Raw genomic sequence first — 21,667 nt, forward strand, 5'->3', positions numbered from 1 at the left:
TGTGGACAAGAAGCCAACGTCTTCCCAATTATAGGGTCATGCTTAACTAAATGCCAATGCTTCATCACTGCCCTCCTGATTGCTGGGCTCGCATTATTATAAGTTGTAATTATCCTCATCTCTGGGATTACATTTTCCTTCTTCTGAGTTTTTATCAGCAAAGTTCCCCTTTTGATTTTGGTTACTTTCTCACTAGCTATTCGTAATACCTTATCTGGATAACCCCTCGTTCGCAATCTTTTCATCCTCCTATTCTCCTCCTCTTTGTAAGATTTCAAAGTACTACAATTCCTTCTAGCCCTGAGTAATTCACAATATGGAATATACCACTTCAAGTTAGTAGGAAGATGACTGCTCGCGTGTAGGATACTGTTACCCGCTGTATCTTTACGATATAGCCTTGTCTGTAATCTGTTGCACTGAATTTCCAATAATACATCCAGGAATTTCATTCTCATTGGATGTATTTTCCTAGTAAATTTTAAATTCAAAGTGTTATGGGAAATATGATCCAAAAATTCCTCCAGTTCTTGAAATGTTCCCTCCCAAATCATAAAAAGGTCATCAATATATCTTGTCCACATCAAAATATGTCTAGTCCATTTCTCATTCTCTTCTACTCACACCTGATTGGCCTCCCACCACCCCATAAAAATTCCAGCATAACTTGGAGCAAAGCAACTTCCCATCGCTGTCCCGACCAATTGACGTTACCAAGTATCCTTAAAAAGTCAACATGATTAAGTTAAGCAGAAAATGTAGTAGTCAATGTTAATTTAGTTATATACTAAGGGGGTTATTCCAACTTTGGAGGAGGTGGTAATCCGTCCCAAATGTGACGGATTTACCACCAGCCGTATTACGAGTTCCATAGGATATAATGGACTCGTAATACGGCTGGTGGTATATCCGTCACTTTACCGTCACTTTTGGGACGGATTACCACTTCCTCCAAAGTTGGAATAACTTCCTAAATGTTATATATTGGATAGCTTGTTTTATTTTTACATTTATTTTTATTTAATGTATATTATTTTATTTTATTTCTGTTCTGTTATATGCAATTATGGTGTATTGTGGAACCATTTGGGATTTTCCTGTATAGGACAGTATTTCTTTTGTGTTTATGGATTGGGAGTATAATATGTCAGAGGGGAATGTGCACAGGTTTTTTCAATTCGGCCATGATGAAGACATTGCTGTGTTGAAACGCGCTGCCATGTTAGATTAAATAAAGCCTTTGGCTTGAGAAGCTGACACGTTGGGTGCGACTTCCTTTTTCTGATCTTGAATGCAGTGGCAGAAACAATATATTCATATATATATATATATATATATATATATATATATATATATATATATATATATATATATATATCTATATCTAAATATATATATATATATATATATACAGTACACACACATACATACAGTATATCTATTTATCTATATATATATATCTATATATATCTATATATCTATATCTATATCTAAATATATATATATATATATATATAGATATATATATCTATATATATATGTATGTGTGTGTGTGTTTAGATAGATAGATAGATAGATAGATAGATAGATAGATAGATAGATAGATAGATAGATAGATAGATTTAAACCAACCACAATCAGAACAATTCAAATAGTTGATTTAAAGATTTTCATACATCAAGGGACAAAAGCTTCTGCCAGCACATCCAGATGCTTTTGGGACTTATATCAGGGCACTTTCCTTAATGTTATCTATCTGCTTGAGTATGCTCAGGGAAGAGTTTGGGAGATGAGTACAGCATTCAGTCCCTACAACTGCACAAATTCTCGTTTTGTCACCCTAAATATAATCGAAAGCCATTCTACTTTGAGTCAGCATTTTGACATGGGCATCTAACTGTTCTGTCAATATTATTAAAGCTGTAGCATTTGAATTTGCTATTCCTTCCAACATTCTGCATTTCCTCTTATTCCATCCAAAGCCGCTGTCATTCCATGCATTGGAATTAAAGCTAAAAGTGCCTAGATGTAGTTGTAACAACCTGTGTACCCCTTTTTTATTGTAAAGGATAATCATGAAAATGCCCTATAGCCAGAAAGATTTTTTTGGGGTTAAAAGTCCCAGCCCAATCTAAAGATAGACAAGAGGAAGTTCATGACCCACAAATACAATCTGCTTGACCTTCTAGTGGGTAGTATTTGAGTACCAAAAGTCTTTAGGGAAGAGAGTACTCAAAGGGAGGTGACTCAAAAGGAATATTCTTTACTGTTAAATCACTTTTTCTATGTCCAACAAAAGCATTAAAGACATTGGCTCCTTGGTGCTCACAAATACTTTCTTGCTCACTCATTCTCAGATTACTCACAACTGCCATATTGTGGTTCAAAAGAATGTTAAACTTTTTAAGACATAGGAAGGAAGAGGAGGAGATGCCGGCACATTCTTGCAGTCTATACCAAAAGTGGAAAATATGAAAGCAAGAGTTATCAAAACCAATGGGTTACACAATCATTGAAATGCTACCTCCCCCCCAAATCAACTAGCATGTGGGTGTAAATCCAGCAAAGAGAAGAGTTAATTGTCTCTATTGTTAATTTTCTCACAGCACAATAAAGAAGTTAACCCTATAGGCAAAGCAGTGACTCTGGTCAAGGGAAGATTCAATACAGTTCAGTCTTAGCATGTTTCCCAATCTGCAAAAAGAATGTAACCCACAGCCAACCAGATGCTCAGAGCAGCAATTAAAATAGAAGGACAGATCTAGTGGGATATCTGGTATCCAGGAGGAAGAGCCTCTTACTTCGGAAGGAGGTAGATGCAGTAAAAGGCTGTCAGGGCAGCATCATGGTGGTTAAGCAGGCAAAGGTGGTGTACAGGACACAAAGAACTTGGCAGACTAAGAGATGATGTATCCACAGCAAGAACAGCATTTGCATCAGATATGGGGTCTGACACAGGATCCTAACGTGGCAGCAGGTGCACGGTTGCCCCTAGAAGGAGCAACTCACTTGCAGTCTCCAGACCATAACTTCTGACAGCTGTGTTGGTGATAAGCATGACCTGATAGTGTCCTCACAAACACAGCTGGAGTCCTATCTTCCTCTACTACACATGAATGCAGACTCAGCCTTCAGTCAGACACTCAGGTAAGGTTCCTTGCAACGGAGAACAGAAGCTATAAAGCCATTGTATGAGCATTCTGCAATATTTCAGGACTGTATCATCCTTTCACTGCAAATCCAGTTTGGTGGTTTAGACAGGAGAATTTAAGAGGCGCGTCATGGGTCAGCCCATGGTTATTTTAAACAGGTTTGTCTTCGGGGAACGGATTCCTCTCAGGGACAATAATTCTATTGGCATTGCATTAGACTACTTTAACTGTGTTTCTAAACATATCTTTACAATCTTGTTATTAACATCACCATTGTTCCCTTCTCTCATGCCCAAAGTCTCTTTGTAATAGGTTTAATAAAAATTCTCATCTACTAAGGCTTTCCAAACTGCCTGCACTCTCGCTAAAATGAACTTTGTTCTGCGAGCACCACTGATTTGGTATTGTACTCCAAACCAAAGGATAAAATGTCTGAGTAGCTGCTTAGTTGGCACGATGGCATCTGCAGAGGCACAAATTATGCTTCCACCTTTCCTGAAAACATACATACAACCACAAAAAAGCTTTAATAATTTGCACTTTTGCGCATCTGAACAAAGTCTACCTAGATGTCCTTGAAGGGGCCCTAAGCAGGTGGGTTAGCAGTCGAGGCGAGTTTAATCCATTTTCCAATATTGTGTGAGAGGCATATGTCACTGGATTGACTATAACTCTGGGCTGTGGAAGAAAAAAAGGGTGCATATCAATGAGTTGCAGCAGCATGCAACATACCGGTTGGCGCGTGAAAATTTCAGTGCAACAACGTGCCCGGTGCCATCTCTCCACTCCCCCTCCAGGTCTATTTTACATTGCTGCTTGATAGAGGACTGTTTTGTATTTTCGGAGACTTGCTCTTACAATTGAGACAAATCATTTAAAGTTGGTTCAGAAAACAGATTTGTTCTTATAACATGCATAGCAACTTCGGAACTTTCAGACGTTGTGGCATTCGCAGCAGCACTAGGGCATTGCCCCCAGAAGTATCATCACGTGGGAGCTGATGTGCAGCACACTTCAACACTGCCATCTTTTCTGGTAAATGCAGGGCATTTAAAAGGTTTTGACCATATTTCCCATTCTTAACAGGAGAATCAGTTAAGGTCAGGAAACCAAAAGGTTGTGCGTCACACCAAACACATACTTTGAGGCTGTGTACACAGAAACATTTCTTTTCTCTGGCTAGTATACAGGAGAGAGATGAGCTCTATGACTTGAACCGAAGTCAAAGCTGTGCTTAATTTGTGCTTGTTGTTTCCATAGCGGAGCAGTGGCACTTATTTTTTAGGGCACTTAGGCCCATATTTATACTATTTGACGCTAAACTGCGCTAACGCAGTTTAGCGTCAAAAAATTTTGCGACGTCTAATGCCATTCTGAAGCGCCATGCGGGCGCCGTATTTATGGAATGGCGTTAGACGGCGCAATCAGACCGGCGCTGCCTGGTGTGCGTGGAAAAAAACCACGTAGACCAGGCAGCTCCGGCGTTGGGAAAAAATGACGTTAGGGCGTCTTAAAATGGCGCAAGTCAGGTTGACGCTAAAAAATCGTCTTAACCCGATTTGCGCCATTTTTTCGACGCCCAGACGCCATTTCATGACTCCTGTCTTAGTAAAGACAGGAGTCATGCCCCCTTGCCCAGTGGCCATGCCCAGGGGACTTGTGTCCCCTGGGCATGGTCATTGGGCATAGTGGCATGTAGGGGGGCACAAATAAGGCCCCCCTATGCCACCAAAAAAATAAAAATATAAAAAAATTATACTTACCTGAACTTACCTGTACTTCACTGGGAAGGGTCCCTCCATCCTTGGGTGTCCTCCTGGGGTGGGCAGGGGTGGCAGGGGGGATCCCTGGGGGCAGGGGAGGGCACCTGTGGGCTCATTCTGAGCCCACAGGTCCCTTAACGCCTACCCTGACCCAGGCGTTAAATTCAGGCGCAAATGCGGGTTTTTTTGACCCGCCACCTCCCGGGCGTGATTTTTGCCCGGGAGTATAAATACGACGCATTTGCGTCGCCGTCATTTTTTTAGACGGGAACGCCTTCCTTGCATCTCATTAACGCAAGGAAGGCGTTCACGCTAAAAAATGACGCTCTTTCTTCATACTTTGGCGCTAGACGCGTCTAACGCCAAAGTATAAATATGGCGTTAGTTTTGCGCCGAATTTGCGTCGAAAAAACGACGCTAATTCGGCGCAAACGGAGTATAAATACGGGCCTTACTGCGAGCAAAAGACACATATGGGAAAGATGGAGGAAGAGAAAAATGAAAAAGTGTCACAAAGTGGCTCTAATAGGTTGAAGAGGCCCGAAATGGCTTCAGGATTACGCTGCCTCAGTATTCCATGCTCGCACATTTAATTGCAGCAGCCGCATGTTTAAGAGGAGGGCTTTGGGCACCTTCACGTTTTACAAATTAAGCACTGCTCCAAAGTAAGTAAAGGATGTACAGTACAGCAAAACTAACAACTAGAATGCTCTCTTCAGTTGTGAGACACAATCTATCCACAAAATATTTTAGCTCTCAGTCAGTAATGGACAAAGCAGTCAAATCACTATGGGATTTTAGTAGCTAGGACACAGTCATATGGATCTCCTTTCCCACTAATGGGCATTAGGAAAGCAGGGTTCAAAGTGAGACAGTGTGTCACAGTAAAACGGGAAGGAGACAACAACAGGATTTAACATTAAAACGAGCTATGGAGAGTTGCTGAGTTTTTGTAGTGAGAATGAACACAAATAATGGGGCACAATTACAGTTAATGGGAAGCTCAATACAACATTTTCTGAAGCTTCAATAAGATTTGCAGCCGCCACAGAATGCAAAAATGGGGAAGCCAAACTGAGACAGGATCCAGAACTGAAGAGTAATAAGCTACAAGCTATTTCTTGCTCCCATGGCATTGTACCAACACTCCAAGTGGAAACCCATTTTGTTAATGACAATACAAAGTAAACAATATGACATAATCAGAGAGCTCTAGAGCAGGAGCAGAAGTTAAACCTTGTTTAATTGTTCCAGATATGTTTTCAACTTCACTAAGGGAGAGATGTATGAGGCTCCCGGTTTGCATTTCTTAAATAGCTAATTTTAAGAACTCGCTATTTAAGAAACGCAAAATGGGATGTATGAAAATTGGTAATAGCAATTTCTTAAAATTCGCAATCGCTATTACTGGATCGAAATTAGGGAATGGGACTCCATTCATCCCTATAGGCCTTAAGGCCCATAGGTCCGAATGGTTTTGGATTACCTAATTTGTGAATTCCTGTTAGGAATTCGCAATTAGGTAATGCAAACCCCAGGGTGCTGGGGGCCTAAGGCCCCCTCTGATGCACCCCAAAAAAATATTTGCGGGGTTGTGCGTCAAAATTTTTACCGCTGGCTAACGCCATTCCAAAGCGCCATGCGGGCGCCTTATTTATTGAATGACGTTAGCCGGCGCTACGGACTGGTATGCGTCAAAAAAAATTACTCACACCAGGCAGCGCCGGCGTAGGGGAAAATGGTGGTTGGGCGTCAAAAAAAGGGGCAAGTCCGGTCTGAGGCAAAATTCAGGCCTCAACCCGATTTGCGCCATTTTTTTTTACGCCCAACCTCCATTGACATGACTCCTGTCTTAGCAAAGACAGGAGTCATGCCCCCTTGCCCAATGACCATGCCCAGGGGACTTATGTCCCCTGGGCATGGTCATTGGGCATAGTGGCATGTAGGGGGGCCCAAATCAGGCCCCCCTATGCCACAAAAAAAAACGAAAAAAAATACTTACCCCAACTTACCTCAACTTCCCTGGGATGGGTCCCTCCATCCTTGGGTGTCCTCCTGGGGTGGGGAAGGGTGGCAGGGGGTGTCCCTGGGGGCATGGGAGGGCACCTCTGGGCTCCTTCTGAGCCCACAGGTCCCTTAACGCCTGCCCTGACCCAGGCGTTACAAAACAGCGCCCATCATGCTGGGCGCCGTATTTTAAGGCTTGCCCCCTCCTGTGCGTCAAAATGACGTCAGAGTATAAATATGGGGCACAGGCCTTAAAGCCATTTTTTGGAAGGGAACGCCTACCTTGCATATAATTAACGCAAGGCTGGTTCCTCCTTCCAGAAAATGACGCACATGGTGGAACTTTGACGCCCGCGGGGTCGGACGTCAAAGTATAAATATGGGGCAGGGTTTGCGCCGATTGTGCGTCAAAAAAGTTTGACGCACATTCGGCGCAAACAGAGTATAAATATGCCCCCTGGGGTTTCGGGTCCACTACCTATACCCCTTACTGCCTTTGAAGTAGGCTTACTTCAAAGGAAAGTCTCTCTTGTTTGTGAAATCCTGCCTTACCCAGGCCAGGCCCCAGACACACACCAAGGGGTTAGAGACTGCATTGTGTGAGGGCAGGCACAGCCCATTATGGTGTAAGTGACCACTCCTCTCTCCACCCGAGCTCAGATGGCCTATCAGGATATGCAGACTACACCCCAGCTTCCTTTGTCTCACTGTCTAGTGGAGATTCACAAACAGCCCAAATGTCAGTCTGAACCAGACAGATAATTCACAAACAGGCAGAGTCACAGAATGGTTTAAGCAAGAAAATCCCCACTTTTCAAAAGTGGCATTTTTAAACTGACAATTTAAATCCCAACTTTAGCAAAATATGTATCTTTAAATTGTGAGTTCAGAAACACCAAGCTCAAAATTTCCATCTGCTCCCAAAGGGAAACTACACTTAAAAGATATTTAAAGGCAGCCCAGATGTTAACCTTTGAGAGAGATAGGCCTGGCAACAGTGAAAACTGAATTTGACAGTATTTCACTGTTAAGACATGTAAAACACATCAGTACATGTTCCACCTTTAGCATACACTGCTCCCTGCCTTTGGGCTACCTGGGGCCTACCTTAGGGGTGCCTTACATGTATAAAAAGGAAAGGTTTGGGCCTGGCAAGTGGGTGCACTTGCCAGGTTGAATTGGCAGTTTAAAACTGCTTACACAGACACTGCAGTGGCAGGTCTGAGCCATGTTTACAAGGCTACTTATGTGGGTGGCACAACCAGTGCTGCAGGCCCACTAGTAGCATTTGATTTACAGGCCCTGGGCACCTATAGTGCACTTTACTTGGGACTTATTAGTAAACCAAATATGCCAATCATAGAAAAGCCAATTGCACATACCATTTATGAAGGAAAACTTGCACTTTAGCACTGGTCAGCAGTGATAAAGTGCCCAGAGTACCAAAAACAGCAAAAACAGAGTCCAGCACACAGTCAAAACATGGGAAGCAGCAGCAAAAAAAGACAGAGGAGTCCACGTCAAGGATGCCAGGTCTAACACTTACCAGCAGGGATTTCATGACCAAGGTATTGCATCAACAAAAGGCAGAACAGCAGTATTCCCTTTGAAGCCTAGTACCGTTTAAAACCCAATTAGGTGAGAAGGTAGACTGAATACTCCTTGCAATGATCTAGATTGACAGATGCCAAAGATAAATCATCTATATAATGAATCATGGTAGAATCCCATCGAAAAAACCCAATGTGTGCAAATCCTTACTAGGGCTATGGAAAAGATTGATGGAGACTCAACAACAGTAAACCACCAGAGATATTGGTAGGGTTGGGCACCACTGGGAAACTTCAGATAATCACATTGTCATTAGCCCCACAGTCTGGGACAAACGTATAGACATTGGCTTTCCCTCCTTGTGTTTCAGGAGATTTGGGACATTACATCTACTCACAACAGGTCCAAAAAACCCTTGCTTGATCAAATCTACTATTACAGGGTGGATCTCTTCTCTTCTCCTCTGAGATATTCAGGTGGTTTCTTTTTAATATTGATTAGCTGAATCCTACATCATTAAACCCTGTGGACTATAATGTGGATGGTACCATTGAAAGTTATTTTCTTAAATGAGGAGACATGGCAACAATGTCTGCTTTTCCTGGACAACTCAGTCTCTCACATAGCAATTTAAATACCTTGCTCTTTTGAAATTGAAGTATATTTAAGAACACTCCTTTGGAGTGCAAAACACAAAACAATTCAATTTGCAGAATATATCCCAGCTTAGCAAGTTTGTTGAGAAATTTGGACTAAGTCAAAAGCAATACTTGTCACTGATAGGTCCCACTAAACTGGAAAAACAATCAGTGTTGTGGTGGGAAACTCTCTAGTTAGAAATCCTACTGGATCTATGGGTTAAAAAATGGGAATTCAGAGGTTTTGAGAGCTGAATGACTTAGAAGACCCAAAATCATGAAACCTTAATAGCAGGGAAGGATCATGCCACTACGGCTAAGTATTTACAAGAAGGAGAAAGGAATTGGGGCTAAATAAAATCCTGAGGACATACTTGGAACCTGTCCTTGGTGGTAAAAGCACACTGCTAGGAGCACAAAACAACAGAGACAGTGAAATGCATGCTACTGAAGATCAAGACATCCTAATCTTTTGTGATGCTCATGTGTGGCATTTATCTTATAGCTGCAGGTGCCCTGGAGCCAGGATCTTAAGCGACTATGTGAACATTTCTGTGTGTTGGCACTAAGGTACCTGGGAAGCCTATAGGGAGTTTGGACCACCTTGACATCTTGACGCTAGTCCTCACTTGGTTAAAAATGACATGGCTTTAGGGAAGAGGGAACCATGTATTGTTTCCCATGAAATGGGCTGCCCAGACCCCAGGGGGGCAGAAACCTGTCTGAGGGGTTGGCAGCAGCTGCAGTGGAAACCCCGGAAAGGCAGTTTGGCAGTACCCGGGTTCTGTGATAGAGCCCGGGGGGATCATGGAATTGTCCCCCCAATACCAGAATGGTATTGGGGTAACAATTCCATGATCTTAGACATGTTACATGGCCATGTTCGGAGTTACTATTGTGACGCTATACATAGGTAGTGACCTATGTGTAGTGCACACGTGTAATGGTGTCCCCGCACTCACAAAGTTCGGGGAATTTGCCCTGAGCAATGTGAGGGCACCTTGGCTAGTGCCAGGGTGCCCACACACTAAGTAACTTGGCACCTAACCTTCACCAAGTGAGGGTTAGACATATAGGTGACTTATAAGTTACTTATGTGCAGTGAAAAAAGGCTGTGAAATATGTGGACGTTATTTCACTCAGGATGCAGTGGCAGTCCTGTGTAAGAATTGTCTGGGCTCCCTATGGGTAGCAAAAGAAATGCTGCAGCCCATAGGGATCTCCTGGAACCCCAATACCCTGGGTACCTAGGTACCATATACAAGGGAATTATATGGGTGTTCCAGTGTGCCAATGAGAATTGGTAAAATTAGTCACTAGCCTGCAGTGACAATTTTAGAAAGCAGAGAGAGCATAAACACTGAGGTTCTGGTTAGGAGAGCCTCAGTGATACAGTTAGGCACCACACAGGGAACACGTACAGGGCATACATTATGAGCACTGGGGTCCTGCCTAGCAGGACCCCATTGACACATGGGCAAAAACAAACATACATACAGTGAAAATGGGGGTAACATGCCAGGCAAGATGGTACTTTCCTACAGAACCCCCCCCAAACGAAGGACAATAAGGCTAACCTTGCTCAGATAAGTCTTCATTGTCTAAGTGGAAATATCTGGAGAGTCCATCTGCATTGGAGTGGGTACTGCCAGGTCTATGTTCCACTGTATAGTCCATCCCCTGTAGGGATATGGACCACCTCAACAATTTAGGGTTTTCACCTTTCATTTGTTTTAACCAAAGTAGAGGTTTGTGGTCTGTCTGAACAATAAAGTGAGTACCAAACAAGTATGGTCTCAACTTTTTCAGTGCCCAGACCACAGCAAAGGCCTCCCTCTCTATGGCAGACCAACGCTTTTCTCTAGGGGTCAACCTTCTGCTGATAAAAGCAACAGGTTGATCCTTGCCCTCAGAATTCAGTTGTGATAGTACTGCCCCAACCCCTAATTCAGATGCATCAGTTTGTACAATTAATTTCTTGGAGTAGCAAGGGCTTTTTAGGACAGGTGCAGAGCACATGGCCTGTTTGAGCTCCTCAAAAGCTTTCTGACAGCTGGCTGTCCATAACAACCTTCTTAGGCATTTTCTTGCTAGTGAGATCATTAAGAGGGGCTGCAATGGAGCCATAATTCTTTATGAATCTCCTATAGTACCCTATGAGGCCTAAAAAGGCTCTCACCTGGATTTGAGTTGTAAGGGGAACCCAATCCATGATAGTTTAGATCATCCCATGTTGAGCTAAAGACAGCAATATCATGTAGATATGCTGCACTGAAAGCTTCCAACCCTTGCAGGACTGTGTTCACCAACCTCTGAAAAGTGGCAGGTGCATTTTTAAAACCAAAGGGCATTACTGTGAATTGGTAGTGCCCTCCAATGGTAGAAAATGCAGTCTTGGGGTTAGCAACTTCTGATAACCTAATCTGCCAATACCCTGCAGTCAGATCAAAAGTGCTTAGATACTTGGCAGAAGCCAGTGTATCTATAAGCTCATCTGCCCTGGGTAAAGGGTGAGCATCTTTCTTGGTTACTTTATTGAGCCCTCTATAATCTACACAAAACCTCATCTCTCTCTTTCCATCTTTGGTGTGAGGTTTTGGTACAAGCACAACTGGACTAGCCCAGGGGCTTTCGGATGGCCCAATCACCCCTAAGTCCAACATTTTCTGCACCTCTTGTTTAATGCAGTCCCTGACATGATCAGGCTGCAAATAAATTTTACTTTTGATAGGCAGGCTGTCTCCAGTATCAATTATATGTTCACACCAGGAAGTTGTGCCTGATACAAGGGAAAAGAGGTCTGACAACTGACTTAAGAGATTGATACAGTTGTCTTTCTGTTCTGCAGTAAGACAATCTGCTAAGACTACTCCCTCCACTAAGCCATCAGCTTCAGTGGTGGAGAAGAGATCAGGGAGAGGGTCACTCTCTTCTTCCTGTCCCTCATCTGTTGCCATGACATGAATCACCCTAAGGGGACTCCTGGCAGTGCCCATGTCTACCAAGTAGGTAACCTCACCCTTCTTTTCAACAATTAGATGGGGTCCACTCCATTTGTCCTGGAGTGCTCTTGGGGCCACAGGCTCCAATACCCACACCTTCTGTCCTGGGTGGTACTGAGTCAGGACAGCTTTCTGGTCATGCCATTGCTTTTACAGCTCCTGGCTGGCCTGAAGGTTTTAACTGGCCTTTTTTATATGCTCAGCCATTCTGGATCCTAGGCCAAGCACATAGTCTACTATGTCCGGTTTAGGAGCTTTTAAAGGTTGTTCCCAACCCTCCTTCACAAGAGCAAGTGGACCTCTTACAGGGTGCCCAAAGAGGAGTTCAAAGGGGCTGAAGCCCACTCCTTTTTGGGGTACCTCCCTGTATGCAAAAAGGAGGCAGGGTAACAGGACATCCCATCTCCTCCTGAGTTTTTCAGGGAGTCCCATTATCATACCTTTGAGAGTTTTATTAAGCCTCTCAACTAGACCATTTGTTTGTGGATGGTAAGGGGTGGTGAATTTGTAGGTTACACCACACTCCTTCCACATTACTTTTAGGTATGCAGACATGAAGTTGCTACCTCTGTCTGACACCACTTCCTTAGGAAAACCCACCCTGGAAAAGATTCCCAGGAGGGCCTTTGCCACTGCAGGAGCTGAAGTGGTCCTTAAGGGGATGGCTTCAGGATATCTTGTGTCATGGTCCACTACCACCAAGATAAATCTATTGCCTGAAGCTGTTGGAGGCTCAAGGGGGCCAACTATGTCAACCCCTACTCTTTCAAAGGGCACCCCAACCACTGGAAGTGGAATTAGAGGGGCCTTTGGAGTGCCACCAGTCTTGCCACTGGCTTGGCAGGTCACACAAGAGCGACACATCTCTTTTGTGTCCTCTGACATATGAGGCCAGTGAAACAAGGGGACAAGTCTTTCCCAAGTTTTCGTCTGGCCCAAATGCCCAGCCAAAGGAATGTCATGTGCTAGGGTGAGAAAAAACTCTCTGTACTGTAAGGGAATTACCAATCTCCTTGCAGCTCCAGGTTTAGGGTCCCTGGACTCTGTGTACAAGAGGTTGTCTTCCCAGTACACACTATGGCTATCACTGACATCCCCATTCTGCTGTTTGATAGCTTGCTGTCTTAAACCCTCTATTGTGGGACAGGTTTGCTGTGCCACACTCAGCTCTTCCCTGGCAGGCCCCCCTGTGCCCAAACGCTCAGCAGTGTCTGCTGCCAGCTCCTCTGGTGTAGGTTCTGCACAGGGAGGGGATTCCTCTTCCTCAAAAGGGGAATCTTCTGTAGAGGGAGGGATAGTAGGCAGGGATTTACCCTTTCTACCCCTAGCTTTTGGGAGCACTTGGTCCATTGTCCCAGGATCCAAGTTTCCCTGTCCTTTTTGCTTCTTGGCCTGAGCCCTTGTCAAAGCAAAAATATGCCCAGGAATGCCCAGCATTGCTGCATGAGCCTCCAACTCCACTTCTGCCCAAGCTGATGTTTGCAAATCATTGCCGAGTAAGCGATCTACAGGTAATTCAGTGGCTACCACAACTTTCTTTGGACCAGTAACCCCCCCAGTTGAGATTCACAACAGCCATGGGGTGGCTAAGAGTGTTGTTATGAGCATCAGTCACTTGGTACTGCTGACCAAGTAGGTGTCGATCAGGGTGGACCAGTTTTTCTATCACCATAGTTACACTGGCTCCTGTGTCTCAGTGGGCCTCAACCTCAACACCATTGATTAGGGGTAGTTGCTTGTACTTACCCATATTAAGGGGACAAGCAACCAAGGTGGCAAAGTCAATACCACCATCAGAGACTAAAACAGCCTCTGTGGTCTCCCTAACAAGACCAACCCCAACTACATTGCCAATAGTGAGCCCAGCTACACCCTTGGATTGACTATTAGTAGTAAACTTCCCACAACCACTGCTATTCCTAGGGGCACTAGAGGTTGCAGTTGGGGTTGTGGTGGTGGGAGGTTTGGTGTTTTTCTTTGGACAAGTGGAATCCCTTGCCCAATGGCCTTTTACTTTACATAAATAACATCAAGGCTTTTTCTGATTGTTTGAAGAGGATTTGGACCCACCACCCCCAGAGGATTTTTGTGGGCCTGATGAAGACTCAGAATGTTTACTTTTGTCCCCACCCTTGTCAGAAGATTTACCATCCTTCTTCTTGCCATCCTTGTCACCCCTGTATGAACTTTTCTGTTCGCTCTTGTTCTGACCCATTTGTCTGCCTTCTTTCCCAATTCTTGGGGAGAGGTCAGATCTGAGTCTACCAAGTACTGGTGCAACCAATCAGACACACAATTGTTAAAAATATGCTCTCTCAGGATAAGATTATACAGGCTTTCATTGTCAGATATTTTACTGCCATGTAACCAACCCTCCAAGGCCTTCACTGAACAGTCAACAAAATCTGTCCAGTCTTGAGAGGACTCTTTTCTGGTGTCTCTGAACTTAATCCTGTATTGTTCAGTGGTTAAGCCAAATCCATCTAAGAGTGCATCCTTCAAAACTTTGTAGTTATTGGCATCACTTTCTCTGACAGTAAGGAGCCTATCCCTACCCTTTCCAGTGAAAGATAGCCACAAGATAGCAGCCCACTGCCTTTGAGGGACCAACTGTACCATACAGGCCCTCTCAAGTGCAGCAAACCACTTGTTTAATGTCATCCCCCTCCTTGTAAGGGGGGACTATCTTATGCAGATTCCTGGAATCTTGCTCTCTAACAGGATTGCTATCAGAAATACTGCTGCTGCCACCATGGGGATCTAACCCCAATCTCTGTCTTTCTCTCTCTATGTCTAGGGATTCCCTGTCTAAGGCCAGCTGCTGCTGTTTAAGCTTCAGTCTGGTCTCTTCCATCCTCAGCTTTCTGAGTTCCCTTTCCAATAAGTTATCCTCAGGGTGGGAGGCTTGGGAATGTTTTTTTTTTTTTTAGTGAATCTTTTTATTGAAGATTGAGGGGTAATACAGAGTACAAAATGCATTATAGGGGCTTGCCCTTATTTTGACAAAGGTTAATTTCACAATTGTCATATGAGTGGGTTTAACTGAAAGATAATATAAGTAAAAAGATAGGATATGAAGTCAGGAGTAGCGAAAGGGTAGAGAAAAGAGAAGAGGAGGGAAGGGACATTGGGGAGGGAGGGGGAAGTGTGTGGGGGGAGGTAGAGAGGGGGATAAGAGGAGGATAAGAGGGGGAAAGCAGAAGGGGGGTAGAGGGGCAGGAAGAGGGGGGAATTGGTTCCGCGTGCCAGGAAGGCTGAAAGGGTATGTTGATGATTTCCGTCATAGTATGTGCTATCAAGTGGAGCTGGGCATGGATGTACATGTATTTGCTTATGGAGTAAGGTACAAGACCCAGGGTATTGAGGGTGGAGCCATGGGGGTGGGGTTCGAGGAATGTCCGCATAGATATCCTTGGCAGTTTGGAGTTCTTGGGAACAGGTCTGATACTTCTGCACTGGTCTGACTGATGTTAATTAGATAAAAACAGAGAAGAGGGTTGGAGGGGAAGGGGAGGACTATGCTTTCTGGGAAAGGGACATGGTAAAAGCGGAATTGTTGGTTAAAACTTTAAACATTATGGGGTTGGGGGGTTCCGTCCGAGATGGGTGGTCCAGGGGTCGGGGGGGGGGGGGGAAGAAAAGAAAAGGGTTGATATGAGGAGTGGAAATAGGAATAGGGGTCTGTAAAGGCGTGGCATGCGTTGGAAGATATAAAGAGGGGGAAAGGAGGGAGAAGGAGGGAGAGGGGGGAAGAACCTGGTCGGCATCTTTCGACTGCTTTCAACTGTCCACCAGCTGTTATGAGGCGGGGGGGTGGCATAAGTGAGAGAGGTGCTGAGCGCAGAGAGGGGAGAGAGGTCTTATCAATTATGTTCCCGGCAGGAAGGGACTCCAAACTTCTGTAAACAGGGCCGTCTGATCTTGTAGGTTGTAAATTACCCGTTCATAAGTGGCGGTTTGTATCATGGCAGTCATCCATTCTGTCGGTGTAGGGGCGGCGCTGGATCTCCAGTGCCGGAGTATGCAGATTTTGGCTGTGGCAATAGCTGTGTGTAATAATCTCTGCTGTGATTGTGGCGGGGGTATGGGTGCATGTCGTGGAGAAGGATAAGTGACGGCGGTATCGGGTGTGGTATCTGAAGGGAGTCCGCCAGGGTGTGGAGTACAGTGTCCCATAGGGGTTGTATCGATGGGCGGCGGCACAGGATATGTAGTAGGTCACAGTGAGGGTCTGCGCATCGCCAGCAATTCGCTTGCGGTATCAGGCCCACTCTGAAGAGTCTCATAGGGGTCCAGAACCAGTCCTGGAGGATTTTGAATAGGCAAAATTTCAGTCGGGCCTCACGGGTGCCTCTGTCGAGTGCTTCCAGGATGTCCGACCAGTCCTCTTCGGTATATGTAGTCCCGAGCCGGTCTTGCCACGTGAGGCGTGGACTTTCAAGGAGGGGTTGTGAGTAGGGGTGATTGGCTAGCACTCCGTATAAGCCTGCCATCACACCTTTGTGGTGACCCCATGTCTGTAAATAGGCGATAATTGGTGAGGCCTTGACCTCCCACAAAATAGTTCCCAATACTTTGTGTAGACAATGTTGGAGCTGTTGGTATCGCCATTCTTGGTTGTTATGTAAATTGAACTCTTCTCTTACATTGGCCAAGGGCCGGAGTCGATCGCCATCCATGATTTAGGCTATGCAGCTGATGCCGGCATTACTCCATTGGGGCCATTTTAGGGTACTTCCCCCTTTTTGTATGCTTTTGTTTCCCTCTATAGGAGCTTGGGTATGTAAGAAGGTGTGTACTCCTAGGAGACGGTGAGCCCTACGCCATGCTACATTTGGTGCCATAAGAACAGGATTAGGCAGTTGGGGGCGGTCTATGTACATCCCTCCTAGTCCTTTGCGCTGGCCCCGTAGGAGATTTTCTGTGGCTACCCACTGTGGGAGGTCCGGGGTTCCGGGGAGTAAATATGCCAATTGCGAGAGCTGTTGGGCTAATGAATATTGTTCCACTGATGGGAGACCTAACCCCCCCATAGGATCACCGTGCCAGTATCTTTGCTGGTGTCAGCCTCGGATGTGTGGAGCCCCAGACAAAGGCTCTTATTGAGGCCTCAATCCTCCGGAGCAAGGTGAGGCGTACATGCAGAGGGAGCATGCCCAGTATGTATGTGAAGCGCGGGAGGGTGACCATCCTGACCGCCTGCAACCTGCCCCACATAGAAAGTCCTAATGACGACCATTTAGCGAAATCCTGTGTCATCCGGGATACCGGAGGGTCTAGGTTGTCCTTAACCATGTGCTCCAGGCCCCGGTTGACAAGAGTTCCCAGAAATTTGAGGCATGTCGGGGTCCATTGACCGTGGATTGCGGCCGTCGTTGTTATTCGTGGGAGAGGTAATGATTCACTCTTGTCCCAGTTTACTCGGTATCCTGATAAGGATGCAAAGTCCTCTATGATTGAGAGCAGCGATGGTAGGGATCTTTCTAGGTCAGACAGGGTGAGCAAAATATCATCAGCGTAGAGATAGACTTTAGAGATGCCACCTGGTAGAGGGATACCTCGTATCTGCTGAGAGTTTCGTATGGTGGCTGCTAGGGGTTCCATTGCTAGCAGGAACAGGAGCGGTGACAAGGGACAGCCCTGTCTCATACCTCTTCCAATGGGGAAGGGATCCGATAGGAAACCTCCACAGTTAACTTGCGCCGTAGGGTGGTCATACAGTAAGCGAACTTTGGAAATAAAGTGTTCTCAGAGACCGAAGTGTTTCATAGTGGCGAACAGGTAGGGCCAGTCAAACACCTTCTCCGTGTCTAAGGACAGGGCCAGGGCTTCCTCTGGCATATTTAGTGATTCATATAGGGTGTGACATAGAGTGCGCATATGGTTTCTGGAGGTGCGGCCCGGTACGAACCCCACTTGGGTGTTATGGATCAGGGACGGTATCACTTTGCGCAGGCGAGCCGTCAAAACACTGGCTAAAAGTTGACATCCCTGTTCAGGAGGGAGGATCCTTCTTGGCATGCCTCTACAAGTGCCTCGTGTACAGCAGTGACTGTCTCTTCCCCTGCCCATCTGTAGAATTCGGCAGGGAAGCGGTCCTCACCCGGGGATTTGTGGTAGGGGAGATTTTTAATGGCTTGCATTATTTCTTCCCTACTTATGTCGCACTCTAGAAGAGCCTGGCCCGCCTCGAGAGGTGGGGTAGTTTAGCCGTGGTGAGGAAGGCCTCAGTTTACGCATGGTTGGTCGTTGTTTCAGGGGAGTAGAGATGGTGATAAAAGGTCGTGAATTCATTCACAATGTCTTGTGGGCGGGTTAATACTGCTCCTGAGGAGGATGTTATGGCCAGTATGGGGAGGCATCTTCTCTCTGCCGGAGTTGTGCCGCCAAGAGTCGTCCCGCTTTCTCGCCTTGTTCATAGCGATGGCCGCGTAGTTTTTGTAGTGCGTATTCCGCTTGGAAGGTATAGAGCTCGTTATGTGCCATTCAGGCTTGTTCAAGAGAGCGGTGTAGTGCAAGAGGTGGCTGGGCGGTGTATTGCCTGGTAAGACTCTGGATGTCGTCTTTAGGGTTCGTTGGCGTGTTATCCCATCCTTATTAGCCAGTGCTGCGTCGCGCATTATATTGCCTCTCAGAGTTGCCTTTTCCGCCGCCCAGAGAACTTGATTTGAAGCCACAGTACCAGTGTTGCCAGCCATGTACGTGGATACATGGGTCCTTAGTTGTGGTTTCCCTTGAGGGGAGTGGTATCTATGCACCGGGAAGCGCCATGGTTTGCGACCAGGGGAGGCAAGGCCCATTTGTATCTGGAGTAAAATAGGGGAGTGGTCTGAAAGTCCACTTTCAAGTATACTAGTATCTAGGAGTTGGGGAACTACGGTGTGTGACACTAAGAAGTAGTCCAGGCAAGATTGGGTGCCGTGAACAGGCAACAGAAATGTATATTCCTTATCCTTTCGGTGTATCAGTCCCCAATAGTCCACCAAGCCTGCATCAGTAGTTAAGTCCGTCAGCAGTGCTCTGTCGTGGTTGTTGTTTGCATCGATAGGGCCCGCCCTGTCCAAAATGGCGTCCCGGGCAAGATTCCAGTCTCCCCCTATGATGTAGCGAGTGGTCCCTATTTCAGTCAGGAGGCGGTTTAATTGTAGGAAGAAAGATCTCTTAGTGCCGGTCGGCGCATAGACTGAGCCCACGCACAGAACAGTGTCTCCTATTTTCAGTTTTGCGAATACGTATCTCCCCTCCGGATCGGTTTTGACGATTATAACCAGAAGGGATTTACGTAGCATTAACGCTATTCCTCATTTGCGGGGGTGCCTCCTCCGGGCCTCTAAGTTACAGGGCAGCAACTGAAGGAAACCCTTCCTACTCAGTCTCGACGGAGCTTGCTGGTCTCCACACTGTTTAGGTGGGTCTCCTGAATCAGAGCTATGTCCGCTTTTAGATTGGAGATAGGACAGCACCTTTTTTCGTTTAACATAATTCGTCATGCCATGTACATTCCAGGAGATGATACTCAGTGGGTGTGTCGCGCAGAGGGCAACTCTCGGCATGTTGGAAATCGGGGTAGGATCTCAGCACTTCGGGGGATAGTGTAGAGAGTTGCCACTACCGTTGGGGCAGGGGGGAGTATCTTTAGCAGTGGGGCGGGTAGGGGAGGGGATAGCTGGTGGACGTCGGAGGGAGGGAGAGAGAGGATAGATAAGATTAGATTGAGAGAGAAAGGGGGAGGAGGGGGGTTGGAGAGAAGGAGGGGGGTGAAGGAAGGGGTAGTTGAGTAGAAATATGATGTAATTGTCATCTCCTGCGGTGTTCTGCGGCCGCGTCGGAGTGGCAGACTCCATGTGTTGATGCTGGAAGGAGTCCAAAAGGGGTCTCAAGTCCTCGGGGTTGCAGAAGTCTTTAGATACTCCGTATTTGGTGACCCACATACTAGCTGGATCGAAGAGTCCATATTTCATCTCCAGTTGGCGGAGTCGGGTTTTAGAGCCAAAAAAGGCTTTTCTGCATTCGTTGTTATCTTTAGAATAGTCGGCCGCTATGCGGATTTCATATTTGTCTGTCCGGAAGGGTCCGTGGTTTCGTGCTACTTGGAGGAGTTGGCGGGTCTGGCTGTGGCGTAGCAGGCATGCAATGATCGGCCGAGGTCTTGATGCCCCATCGGGAAGTTTTGGGCCCACTCTGTGTGCTCGCTGGAATTCCAGTGGTGGGTCGAAGGTCAGCAAGGTCAACTTGGGGAGAACAGAGCTAAGGAAGGCCTGTACATCTGGCCCCTCTTCGTTTTCGGGGATTCCAAAAAGGCGAATGTTATCCCTTCGGCTTCTCTCTTCCAGGTCCGTTATTTTGCTCCGGAGATAGAGAAGATCCTGATCTCTGTCCTGGATTGTGGCTACATGTGTTTCTAGGGTCCCTATGCGATGCTCCAGTCCTGTCACCCAGGATTGAAAGCTTGCGCTGTCTGATCGCATAGATTTGGGTGGTCATTCTAACCCTGGCGGTAAAAACCGCCAGGGCGAATGACCGCAGGAGCACCGCCGACAGGCCGGCTGTGCTCCCAAGGGCATTCCGACCGCGGCGGTAAAGCCGCGGTCGGACCGGCAACACTGGCGGTCTCCCGCCAGTGTACCGCCGCCCTTTTGAATCCTCCAAGGCGGCGCAGCTAGCTGCGCCGCCGAGGGGATTCCGACCCCCCCTACCGCCATCCAGTTCCCGGCGGTCCGCCCGCCGGGAACCGGATGGCTGTAGGGGGGGTCACGGGGCCCCTGGGGGCCCCTGCTGTGCCCATGCCACTGGCATGGGCACTGCAGGGGCCCCCGTAAGAGGGCCCCTACAAGTATTTCACTGTCTGCTTGGCAGACAGTGAAATACGCGACGGGTGCAACAGCACCCGTCGCACCTTCCCACTCCGCCGGCTCGATTACGAGCCGGCATCCTCGTGGGAAGGGAGTTTTTCCCTGGGCTGGCGGGCGGTCTTTTGGCGACCGCCCGCCAGCCCAGGGAAAAACTTAGAATACCCTCCGCGGTCTTTCGACCGCGGAGCGGTATTTCGGAGGGGGAAGTCTGGCGGGCGGCCTCCGCCGCCCGCCAGACTTAGAATGACCCCCTTGGTCTCCAGAGTCAAGGAGGATATAGAGGCGTCTATTCCCTCTATCCGGCGGCTGACGACGGTGATTTCCTGTCGAATCCGCTCCATGGTTTTAGGTTGTTCCTTGTCAGCCATCGTGGAAGGCTGGGTTGGGGTTAAGGTTGTGTGAGGTCCCACTATTGGGGGGATAGGACGCTTATGTTGGAGCGCCTCTGAAAATAGCAGTTGGCGTGCCGGTTTGCCTGTGGATTTATGTCCTGATTTGCCTCCGGGCATCTCAGTGCCAGTCTGTGGGAGAGGTCCTTTTGGGTCTGAGGCCCTTTTACCCTCTTGTCTTCCTTTTGTTTTGTATGGGGACTTGTAAGGATGGTAATGCGCAGGCCAGTCAGTACTAGGCCCCCTAGAGATGGCGATACAAGTGTAGATCCGGCAGGATTGTATGGGCCAGATAATGGGGTGATATTATTGT

The sequence above is a fragment of the Pleurodeles waltl genome, chromosome 8 (genome assembly GCF_031143425.1).
Source record: "Pleurodeles waltl isolate 20211129_DDA chromosome 8, aPleWal1.hap1.20221129, whole genome shotgun sequence".
NCBI lineage: Eukaryota > Metazoa > Chordata > Amphibia > Caudata > Salamandridae > Pleurodeles > Pleurodeles waltl.